Below are 11972 nucleotides of genomic sequence, written 5' to 3' on the forward strand. Positions count from 1 at the left end.
GCTTTATATTTGTGATCAACAATTAAAAACGGACGTATTTCCGCAAAGTTGTAAATCACATCATAGTATCACTTTAATAATGTTTAAATTGCCCTGTTCGGCTGTAAGGGGAGAGCAATAGCGTCATTTTGAGACCCTAACCATTACAATCGTCCAAAAACTGCGACCGCCAGGGAGGGGTTGAAAAGTGGCAATTTCATTTAAAAATTGAGGAAATCCAAGTTAGAGGTTTTTAAAAACTAATTCGTCTTTGGTTACAATCAAATTGTATACATGAAGTAGCGGTTGAAATGACTTTATACTTGCAAAGTTATATCCCCGGTTCTCCATTCGGATTTGACCTCTGCAAGAACCTTTAATACGTCCTCAACGTCATAATCGACATCAATCTTCAAGTCTAGGTCCAGGATACCATCACACGCAGCTTCCATTGTATGTTGGCAATGTTTATTTCAATAGCTAGTGTTACATGTGTATGTGTGCTCTTGTGGGTGTCATGCACATTATCTGCGTAGTCCAGAAATGGTGTCGATATTGTCTTTTTATAAAGCATGTTAGGATGATTTAGGAAACATCTACTTACTGCCAGTTAAGTCTTTTGAATTGTAAGAACAACTTCTCAAGACAGCAAATCACATACATATACAAACTAACCTTTGGATATGTACTTTCATATCCAGTCTGGGAAAGGTAAACTCAATTATGATATGGATTTATAACCAAGATTTTGCGGAACTCTAAACTCATTTACCGTTGTGCCTTTAAGTAATCGAGGTCATCGGTATATGCAATCAATCGATCAATTACACTTTGCATTATTATTGAGGCCTATAGGTTTGATAATTAAGATTTATCAATTGATAGGTTTATGCCTGTTTCGCCTATTCCTGTTTCGCCTACAACATTCCTGTTTCGCCTATTCCTGTTTCGCCTATTCCTGTTTCGCCTATTCCTGTTCCGCCTATTCCTGTTTCGCCTATTCCTGTTTGGCATATTTCCGGTTTGGCCTATTTCCTGTTTCGCCTATTCCTGTTTCGCCTACTTCCTGTTTCGCCTACTTTCCAGTACCCCTACAATAAATCGACTCTCCCACGGGGAACCTTAGGGATGCATGTCCATTTTATGGGGAAAATGTGAGGGGACAATTGGATGATGTTAACGATGTGATGACAATTTGACTAATCAAATGCCATCAACTTTGTTAACAAACCATGCCATGACCATATTGAAAGAGTCACCTTGAAACCGGGGACAGTCCGGGACTTATTTGACCATAGGACCATACTGACACACAGTAAAAACTATAGATTAAGTAGAGTAAAGCAGTCGTTTATTTTAAAAAAACAGGAATTCATGAGTTTTTGATAAAAATACATAATACTGTACATTCTCATAATTATTTGATCAAAATCAGCTGTAAAACCCATGTCATAATATACATGTAGGTACAGCACATATCAAGTCAAACAAGGTTGAAAATACATATCATGATATATGATTTCACGTGCAGCTTATGACGACATCGTCATTCATCAGACCAATTATTGTCGCACCAAAGGGCATAGTACAATGACAAATAGAACAAAACTAAAGGATTATCATTCGAATTAGTGAATTCTTTAGGACAGTACATATCCACGTACATGTACTATCAATATGAACCACTTATAAATCTTGCTCTTCGACTATAGTAAGGGACGGTTCATATTCCTACGTCTGTGGGCGAGGTTAGCAATACATTTGAATAGGCGAAACAGGAATAGGCGAAACAGGAATTAGGCGAAACAGGAAGTAGGCCAATCAGGAATAGGCGAATAAGGAATTAGGCGAAACAGGAATAGGCGTAACAGGAATAGGCGGAACAGGAATAGGCGAAACAGGAATACACCAATTGATGAGGACAAGCCATAATATTATCTGATAACAACCGCAGAAGTAGATCATTGCGTTTTGTAAACTCTTATTTCATCGCATAATAACGTGTGACCAAAGCCTTAGGGAAATCGAGTTGATAAATTTAAGACCTATCAATTGAAAATTGAATTAATCCTATGAGATAAGATATTCCAAACAACCGAAATGCTATTTAATCGACAACAACAAAAAGTCATTATTTGTGAACCCTACACACTCTATCAGTGTGTTAAAGGACCATTGGCATTATTAAGGGCAATATTACCCGGCCAGCTGTCGACTGCCCAGTCACCTCCTATGCTACATAAGTAGTTGCTTTCAACAAATTACAAAAAAGGAAAATTTCAAAATCTGACGAAATTATCGCGCTTTTCCGACGTTGACTCCGATTCGACCCGATTTTGGTCTCCACGCAATAACTCTCACATGGAACGATGCACTAGTAAGGCGATTCCTGGAGCCATGAACTACCCCTTGACGTCATGGTACTGATATTGATTTTTCCGACGTCGCACTGATGGGGCTTGATGACCCCGCAACCACGGGTTATGCCACATTCGCCTAATCCTTTCTCGCCTAATCCACATTCGCCTAAAAAAGTCCACATTCGCCTATTCCACGTTCGCCTAATCCACATATATTTCCAAATCTGTGATCAATTTAAAATTTTGCGATAAAAGCAAGATCACTGTCCACACAAACTGACCACCACATTTCTATTTGCTCATGTGTTAGCGACAATACTACGCTGCAGTAATATATATTGCCTAGCACAAATCGAGGAGTCAATGTAAAGTCTTTATATAGTTGGTCCGCTCTGAGGGGTCCTAATAAATCCATCTTGTTAGGTCCAACTTTTTGTTGACCCAAGGGCTTATCTGAAAACAGGTCTTGGGGCAAACCATGCTTTGTCAACAAAATACCTTTTGCTTTGTGGTTATAAATGACGATTGTCAGATTAATTTTGTTCCATTCTTGGTTGTCGAGCAAGGGATTAGCCTCCGGTTGGCCATATAATGTGTTGGTCTTAATAAATCAGTATCAACAAAGTTAATTCTGCTTGTATTTTAAAGAAAGGATTGCACAACGAGACGCTCGTGTGGTAGCACTTACGCGTAATCCCTAGTAAGCATGGTAATCAGCGACGGCACGTGGCTCGTTGCGCATCACCTAAACACTGTGACACAAATTTAAAAACGGCCGCCCAGCAGCCGGACAAATCATCTATAGCGTGATCAACGTTTTTTTCCACAATTATGCGCACAAAATGTCCATATTATTAGCAGGAATGGCAGGGCTCGCGAGGCATATCGCAAAAGTTATTGCCAGTCATGCCAATGGCAGATGATGATTGTAAGCTTGTAAGCAACAGTGGGATGAATATTGTTTCCACTCGTTGGAATATTATTATTTTGCAGAGTGCCGCGAATATGCCCGAAAATGAATTGTCTTTTTTAATCATCAATAGAAATCCCTGGTGCAGATAGTGCATGTTACTTCAAAGGTAACCCTCTCAGGGTAGGATGACGGACTATTTTTCTATCAAGACGCACGATCTTCAAAATATCAGTGAGCTATTAAACGCGCAAAAAAGGGTCCGACATGTCCGAAGGAGGTGTGATGTCATAAAAATAAATGTGCGTGTTGAGGTGTTTAAAGTCTGCGCAATGCAGTTCGCGTTTACAATAATATCTGGTTGACATGCCTGAGCTGCTCAATTCCATTTGACTTTGTACAAGTTGTTGTTAACTGCCATGTTGGGAATTTCACATTTATCAGTGAGAACTGTTAGAACGGATGTGACCGGCTTCGAGTTCGAATTCGAAGACCTTTATGCATTATTACTTTAATTTAAACTAAAATAATTCATTGCTTATACATCAAACACACACATATTGCCTGAAAGAATATATATTGACACAATCTTCTTCTTCTTATGATTTTTCAATGGATGAAAACGGCTTTTGTCTAATAAGCAAGAACCTAGTTCATACCGTTTTGAAAATAAATAAAATTAAAAGCGTTGGTTATGTGGGGGTACATTTGTTGCACGTTTTGTCAACGTTGAAGGTTGTTGTGACAACCAATGTTACGAGGGTAACAAGCGGACATTTACTCGGGACATGCCGTTTTCGAAACTACCTGTGAGAAAAACGATAGAAAACGATACTTTTCGAGTCCTTTTGTATTCCACCGCACCTAATTGCGATAACATTCGAGTCTTTTCGATACTTTTAGACCCCTACCTGCGGTTTAAATATTATTCCAGTTCTGCAATACGTTATAGGTGTCGCAAACCCACATTCTTATCACAACTGGAATAATTGCTCGTTCTGAATACCTCTCGAACTCTGTCGAAAAAAATCGAAAATACTTCTCAGGCAAAAGCATTAAAATTTTCGGTCATTTACGATCGTTTTCGGTAATATTCGACAGGGATTAGACCAGCAATCACGATAGAATTAACTGTTTCGATTTTCTTCGAAACTTTCCGAGTTCTTGCCAAGCATGGCTTGCCAAGGCCGGGTCGAATTCCGTAAGATTTCCGAGAGACGGTTTAATGACCGTGAAGCATTTCGAGTGATTTTCGAGTGATTTCGAGACCGATGCAGATTCCGAGAGTTTTCCGACAGAAAAACGAGAGTTGCTGTTCATAGTGTCATAGACAAAAACCCCCACCAAATACCTGCTTTCTACGACAAAGATAAACACCCGAAACTTCAGAACCATACAGAAGTTGTGTTTTTATTAAAAGATTAAATAAACTGAGGAGTGCCTTTACTTGTGTACCCTGATAAATGTTAAAATGTTTATTCAACTGGAAAACTGCCTGCTTTGCTTTGCTTGTTAATGTTTGCTCTGCTTTCTTAAGGGATCCATTGCAAGAACAATAACAAGATACTTAACAGATTCAACAAGATCAACGTCCGCATCACCAACTCTGAGGGAAAGACCCTTCTTAAACCTTTTAGATCAGTGGCGTAGTGGTTAGAGCACCGGGCTCATAATCAGGAGGTCGTGGGTTCGATTCTCGGAAGGGTCACTACTGTTTCGTCTTCTTTGAGCAAGGCATTTATGACGTTTATAGAAATTAAAAGTGCCCGTCTATAGGTTTTCAAGATTCGTAGATATTTTTCGTGCGAGAATAGACATCAAAATATTGTGTACTACAGGGTGACTCAAAAAAGTATACCCTCCTTGACTCATCGATTAATCGATTATATGTTAACTACCAAATTTTAGTTTAAGTATAGTATGTCATTAGAAAGAGCTGGAATCCTAAACATGCATTTATTCATTTTTTTCGGGTGAGTCATTATGGTTATTTGACGAAGAGTAATAGTGTCACGGTTTGGGTTTGTAGCGATAGCATCAAAATTAAGAGTCAGTGGTTGGGGTTAGCCTTAACATGAAAAGTATGGGTAATGGTTGACGTTAGCAATAGCATCAAAATCAAAGGTCATGGTTGGGGTTAGCTATGGCATATGAGAAGGTAGGGCCAATGTTGGGGTAAGCTACAGCATGAAGAGACTGAGTTAATTGTTAGGGTCAGCAAAAGCATCAAAAGAAAATGTCATAGTTGGTATAGCTATAGTATTATGAGAAGGAAGGGTCATGGTTGAGTTTAGCAATAGCAAGAAAAGGATGGGTAATGGTTGGGGTAAACAACGGCATCAAAATCAAAGGTCATGGTTGGAGTTAGCTCTAGCAAATCAGAAGGCAGGGTCATGGTGGGATTTAGCTATAGCACGAAATGACTGGGTAATGGTTGTCAGAAGGACTTATGGACTGTACCATCAAGATGGTTTGAGGTTCCACTCCATCGCTCCGGGGTAAGCGTCTCAGAAGGACTTACTGAGAGTCCAATGGTGGGGGGGGGGGGGCTTCCCCCAATGCACTGGCTAAAATATGTCAAAAGGACGGGGTTTGGGGGCTTCCCCATGTCAACAGTTGTGTGAGTTTACTAGAGCTTTCACTTTACATATCATTGTGATGCAAAGGTAAACCTGTCCAGTACCTTTACCCACCGGAATAATATCGAGTTGAATTGTCATCAATTGCTCCCAGCAGCAGTGTTTCACAAAATAACCTTGCATCTTTCTACTGCATGGTTAGGAATCCAATGCCCGTGCTTGTAGTGGCCGTTATACCGAGGGAAGTTCGTTTTGAAATCATACTAGTATTTGTGAATGAATTTTCATGATTATTGGTCTGCCGTTTTACATTTCTCGTTCTGAAAGGGTGAATGCGTTAGACTGGATCTTCATTGATACGTTTCATGATGATTTTTCTTTCAAATGTTGTTAACTATGAAGCGCAGAAGCACCCAGGGTCCGAATGTTTAATGGCACAAAGGACGCGTTATCCCTAACAGTTATGTTAGGCATCATTAAGGACGTTATCTTTGCAGTTAATCCCATTAAAATCTAACGACTCCGTTAAAGTTACCCTTGTTTTGAACATCCCAGCCCCGGAGAACCAATATTCTTAATTCCGAGCATTACGCCGTCTCGAGCATCTCTTGTTCCTCATGTTCCAGGGTTCTGAATTTACCCGAAATATTCCGTAGCCAAAAATCGCTCTCCCGGCAAGCGTGTACTGATGAACTGATGTTATTTGGGTATACAAATACTGGGCCTGCTGTTCAAGGCGCTGCGTTCAAGCAGCAGATATAACCGCCAGACCGTTAACCACGTAAAATAGACAACCCAATAAAAGGTTATCGTCTTAATTCAGCATACTAAATGGAGGTTGGCACATCTCTGCCTATCAATATTCGCATCAATTTGATAATTACCCAAAAAAAGTCACCGGCTTGCAGTTGTTGAATTAATGTTATGAATATATATCCCATTATTTTGTAATAAACCAACTTGCATGATCAAGGCAGTCATCCACACGAACTTTCTCAAACGTGTGAGTTTGTATTTCCGACTAATTGACAATTTGGAAAAGCAAGGCTATATCAGCACCCGGTAAGTAAGATAGGGTCTATGATTAGAACTTGTGAAACAAGGTTTGCTTCTCAGATCAGCCCAGTCGATGCTACATGTAAGTGAACTCCCACATAATCAGAAACTTAGAGACATTGAGGACGAGTTAAGGGACAAATATCAGCCGATCGAGTAAGAAGGAAAACATGTAAAGATGTGGTCTTTTTGGTGGGAGGGGTGGAGGGACTCGATCGGCTACTATTGGGTTTGCTAAACTCGCGAAAAAAAACAACAAACAGACAATTATGGATTTAGTTGGTGTAAAACATGTTTCACCATGTGGCCACATACATTCCGTACACGTTCAGCTAATTTTTAAAGTGAGTAAATTCGATCACTTAATGGCTGTTTTCTTGTATTTTCATTAATTTTATTGGTCAAACTAGTAGGCCCACCCAAGAGCCCTCAGCTACCTAAACTCACCATCCTGCCATGCCTGCAGGGTGATAATATTATCAGCAGTCTCGGTTGATAACTGAAGGAATACATTTTTGGAAAAGAATGCAGTGAGAGGGTTCATGATTTATCAACAATGTTATTTTTGCTCGGACAAACCATGTGCTCTTGTTTACGTATCTTGCTAAGAACAGTCCTATCCGCTGGGCACTGATGTACGGTCTCCAATCAAAGTCAAAGTTATCTTATTCGTAGTACGCGATTTCACTCAGGCATAACTGCAGGGTGTATTCTTGGTGATTACTCTTGCATTATTTGCAGGCAGCCGGGGCAACAGCTTTTTAAGTAATCATCCGCCATCCGTTCCATATGCCAGATTAACTACGAATACGCGACCAAAAATAATTTTGTCTTTGATCGGTCACCGTGTGAAGGTGCTGAGGGATGAAATTATTTTCAGGTCATTCAAGGCTTGCCATTCTCACAAAAATGAATGCATTAGTTGTTCAGATATTTGGATAGAAGTAATTTTTGGGTTTTGAATATGCACTGTTCTCAATTATTGTTCGAGGCGGGCTGCATATGTTATACCCGATCCTTAGGAAATTAGGTGTTCGCTTATTAAACATTCCAACTGGTGGAACACAACTTTATTTATTATATCGTTATGGTAACGTTTTTTCGTGGTGTATCGGTCCTACACACAACCTCCACGGTAGAGATATTTCGTCTCATTTAAGTTCAAGGCACGAAATAAATTCGTCCAATCAGAACGTCGCTAGCATCCGATTCAAGGAATTTTGTAATGCTGTAGCAGCGATATCCTGCTGACGGACAAAAAAAGTACTATTTTCTCCGCGATCCGCACTGTACTACATCTCGTACTATTTGGCACTTTTCTGGGCTCCGATTGGCCTGTGTGCCACCCAATAAACCGCGAGCACTCGAACAATGTGCTTCGTGCTATTGGGCCTACACACGTTAAATAGTCTTTTGCATTTATATGTAGTTGTGAAAGGGGCTGAATCTTGTTTGAAGTCTTCTTGCTGGAATAAAATCTGTCTATCATAACCTGAAGTCCCTCTGATTTCAGAATTCGTAGTAAAAACGTGAAGATGCAACGACTCCCATTAATGCTATTCGGCATTTTGGTACACCTGGTAATCAGCCAAGTGTCGGCGGCAGGTATGTCATCAGTTCGTAAAGCGACTCGCAGACGCATAGTTTGCATGCAATATATCAATCGCTTGTCTGCAAGAGTCATTGCCAGAGTCAGTCGTCGGGACCTGCGATAAATGTAAAACCCAGGGATGACCGATTTGATGAGTGTGGTCTGATAATGATCGTTATAATAAAAAAAGACCCGGTGTAATATATGTGAGTGTTTCTGTTTTTGAGTGTTTCCTCTCATTGTTTGGGAACGCTCAAAAATAGATTGACAAGTTTTTCTGTGTATCCCCCCTATTGAAAAGTCGTGGTCTCTCTAGCTGCCTATTGTTTGGAAACACTGACACATGGGGAACAACCACAGATGTTACACCGGCTTGACCTCTGCAGTCCAAAAGAGGCCTGTGTATTTCTTCTGGAATAGTGATTTGAAATGCCGAAGACTTTAAAATGAAAGTTATTCTAGGGTTCTATGGGTAGGGAAAATATCAGGTGATCTAAAAAGAAAAACTCATATAAAATTAAACTCCCGCTTTTTAAAGTACAATAAAAATGCAATAAAAATGAAATTATTGAAAATTTGCACTCTTGTGGCCACTGATATTATCAAAGACAGATTACTTCAAAAAACCCACAGCTTAAAAATCAGATATATACCCTTTCTTTCGGCAGCTGTAGATCAGGCACCCGTCGACCGATTCGGACGATTCTTGTACCACTGATTATGAGCTGCATTTGCTCTAAACTAGATAATCCCTCGTGCAAGCATGAATCATTTCGACCTACTGTGAGATGTGAGAGCCCCCTGTTGGCGGCTTTGTGTAACTTTACCTTGCATCCCTATATTGTCCCTTTGAACAATAGTTCCATCAGTTCATGCATGGAAGAAGAGGCTTTGGGTGGTATCGCAGCAGGATGGTGAACCAATTCATCACTAAATGCAATTTGCATAGGTGACTACACGCAACGATTTTGACGGGCATTTCTTTTAGGCCGGGTCTATTTGGCAAGCCGCTCGCCGAACAGGCATCTTTTTTTGTTCTGTTTGGAGAGCCGCTTGCCAAACAGCACTAAAAAGCCACCCTGTTCGGCCAGCCGGGCTTGCCAAACAGGTAAAAAATCTACCCTGTTTGGCGAGCTGGAGACTTTATACTTTAATATTAATGAGTTCGGCTCTCCATTCAGGACAAGAAAAAGTCGCTGTTTGGTAAGCCGGGCTTGCCAAGTAGTCACTTCTTATCTTTTATTTGACATTACATGTACTTAAACATTAAGGGGAATATGAAAATAAAGTAGGAAAAGTTCATGCATGGAAGAAGAGGCTTTGGGTGGTATCGCAGCAGGATGGTGGGCCAATTCATCACTAAATGCAATTTGCATAGGTGACTACCCGCAACGATTTTGACGGGCATTTCTTTTATTTGACATTACATGTACTTAAACATTAAGGAGAATATCAAAATGAAGTAGGAAGAAATATAGATTAGGAAATGCATGCATTTTCATCAGGATAGACACAGATCCTTTTGAGATTCTGGAAAAACATTTGGTCTTTAGCGAGCATATTTGACACAACATTTTGATTTTGGAGTATATCTAAAAGTATATAAATGTGTTACTTAAAATTCAGAATTACGTAAAAAACAATTAGGACCTGTCGTCCAGTAATTAACATATAATACACTGGATATCTTGGTAGCCATAGTTGTTAACAACCCTGAACGTTCGGTGCCTTTTTTGACCAGCCGATATATGCTGCTGCTAATTTTGCCGATGTACCGTGAAACGATATCATACCAACGGTGCCTTCGTTCGTTTAACCTTAATACTCCTGCGTTTTGTCTCTCGCTCATAAATGAAGAGTAATTCGAGATATGGGGCTTACGTGACGTACAGTAGTGTCTGGGGACCGAGGAGGTAGTTGATAAAGCTTGGAATCGATGAAACCTTGGAACCAGTGATAAACCTTGGAATAGTCAGTACTAAACCGTAGAATCACTGTGCAAGTACCGTGTGAAATCGGGTGCGTTCCTTCCACGATTTATACCCTTCCAACTGCCAATCTCGTCCCAGCTGACTTTATTGATAGCAATTTGCCAGTAGTTCCAGAAACCACCTTTTTGTGGTGGATGACGTCATCATGGAATGCATTTAAAATGCGTTGTTTTCGTTAAAATATGAACTTATATTCATGACGGGCCGCAATTGCAAATATCTAATGATTTCTTTTCAATGAAAGCAAAAGAAAGGTTTTGTGATTGTTTTGTATTCCATATACTAAAATAAAACGTTTTTATTAGAAGAATCATTTTGTATATAATGCTCTGATTAAGCTTGGTAGATAGGACAAACATGCACACGGGAATCACTAAAAAATGTGTCCGCTTAGAACTGGTGACATCAGGGAAAGATATCTATATCCCTCGATGTGTACATGAAGATGTGCAAAATCGCTCACAGCGAAGGAATTTGTTCACATTTTTCATCTCCAAACCCGGCTAAAACCTTCGGTAATAAATCTGCATCTACGTTTCTTGTCATGTTAAGATGATGTACGGATAAATGCCAGCCGGTACTGCATGATGTAGTCAATCTTCTCTGTATCACCCTGTATGATCACACCGCTCCGTAGTGGAAATAGGCCCCGTGTGGTGGCGTAGTAAGCGGAGCGCTGATTGGTCCATATAATGGGTGTGTGGTGGGCGTTACGTGTCGCGCATGCCCATATTTGGGAGATCAGTAATGTACACTTGAGGCGAGGTATGACTGGGTTGTTCTAAAATATAGATTGTTGAATCGGATATGCGACTGATTTCTAAACTACCGTCAAATTCCGATCTGATCATGAAAAAATAATCTCCAAATATTGATTCGTAACCACCTTAGGTTCCAATCGCATTATTTCATGTTTTTATGCATTTTTAGGACTGATTCCAAGGTTTATCACTGGTTCCAAGGTTTCACTGATTCCAAGCTTTATCAACTACCGACCGAGGATTCAATTATGCGCTTTTGTTTATAAGGTAAAGATGCGCGTGTGCAGGTGCGTGTGCGTGACTGCAACTCCGGGACAAACGAGAAGTTAACAGAGTTCTCCTACAGATGGTGCATCGGGTTTGCATTCACGTGCATTAGTGTCGACTTAGCATTCTCTCAATACACTTCTCTTTTAATGCGTCCTTTTTTGATACATACATTCCAGAACTAGAAGACGATGAAATAGATCATGCTTTCGAAGCATTCGTGAAAAGGCGCACCAACAAGCGTGGCTTCTGGGTTGAACCACGTAAACCGGACTTCAGTCTCTTGAAGAAGTGGAGATAGCGGCTGATTGGTGCTTCATGTAGCCTCCATCACGTCTCACGGATGCGCCACGGTACATGTAGAACAAGAAATAAAGCATTGTAACAAGACAGCTATTGTTTTGATTATTTATTATTCCTTCTATGATACTAATGATCAAGTCCATGAGCAATTGAATGTTATGTGGAGGCCTGATCA

The 11972-nt window shown here is 40.2% G+C and overlaps 1 long non-coding RNA gene across 1 annotated transcript; it reads left to right on the top strand.

Annotated features, from left to right (window-relative positions):
* Positions 1-6783: 6783 nt before the first annotated feature.
* LOC135484661 (uncharacterized) lies at positions 6784-11697 on the top strand. The gene is made up of 3 exons (XR_010446478.1): positions 6784-6890; positions 8398-8489; positions 11674-11697. It is a non-coding gene; the product is annotated as an uncharacterized LOC135484661 (long non-coding RNA).
* The last annotated feature ends 275 nt before the right edge of the window (positions 11698-11972 follow it).

This window comes from Lineus longissimus, chromosome 3, assembly GCF_910592395.1.
Source record: "Lineus longissimus chromosome 3, tnLinLong1.2, whole genome shotgun sequence".
NCBI classification, from domain to species: domain Eukaryota; kingdom Metazoa; phylum Nemertea; class Pilidiophora; order Heteronemertea; family Lineidae; genus Lineus; species Lineus longissimus.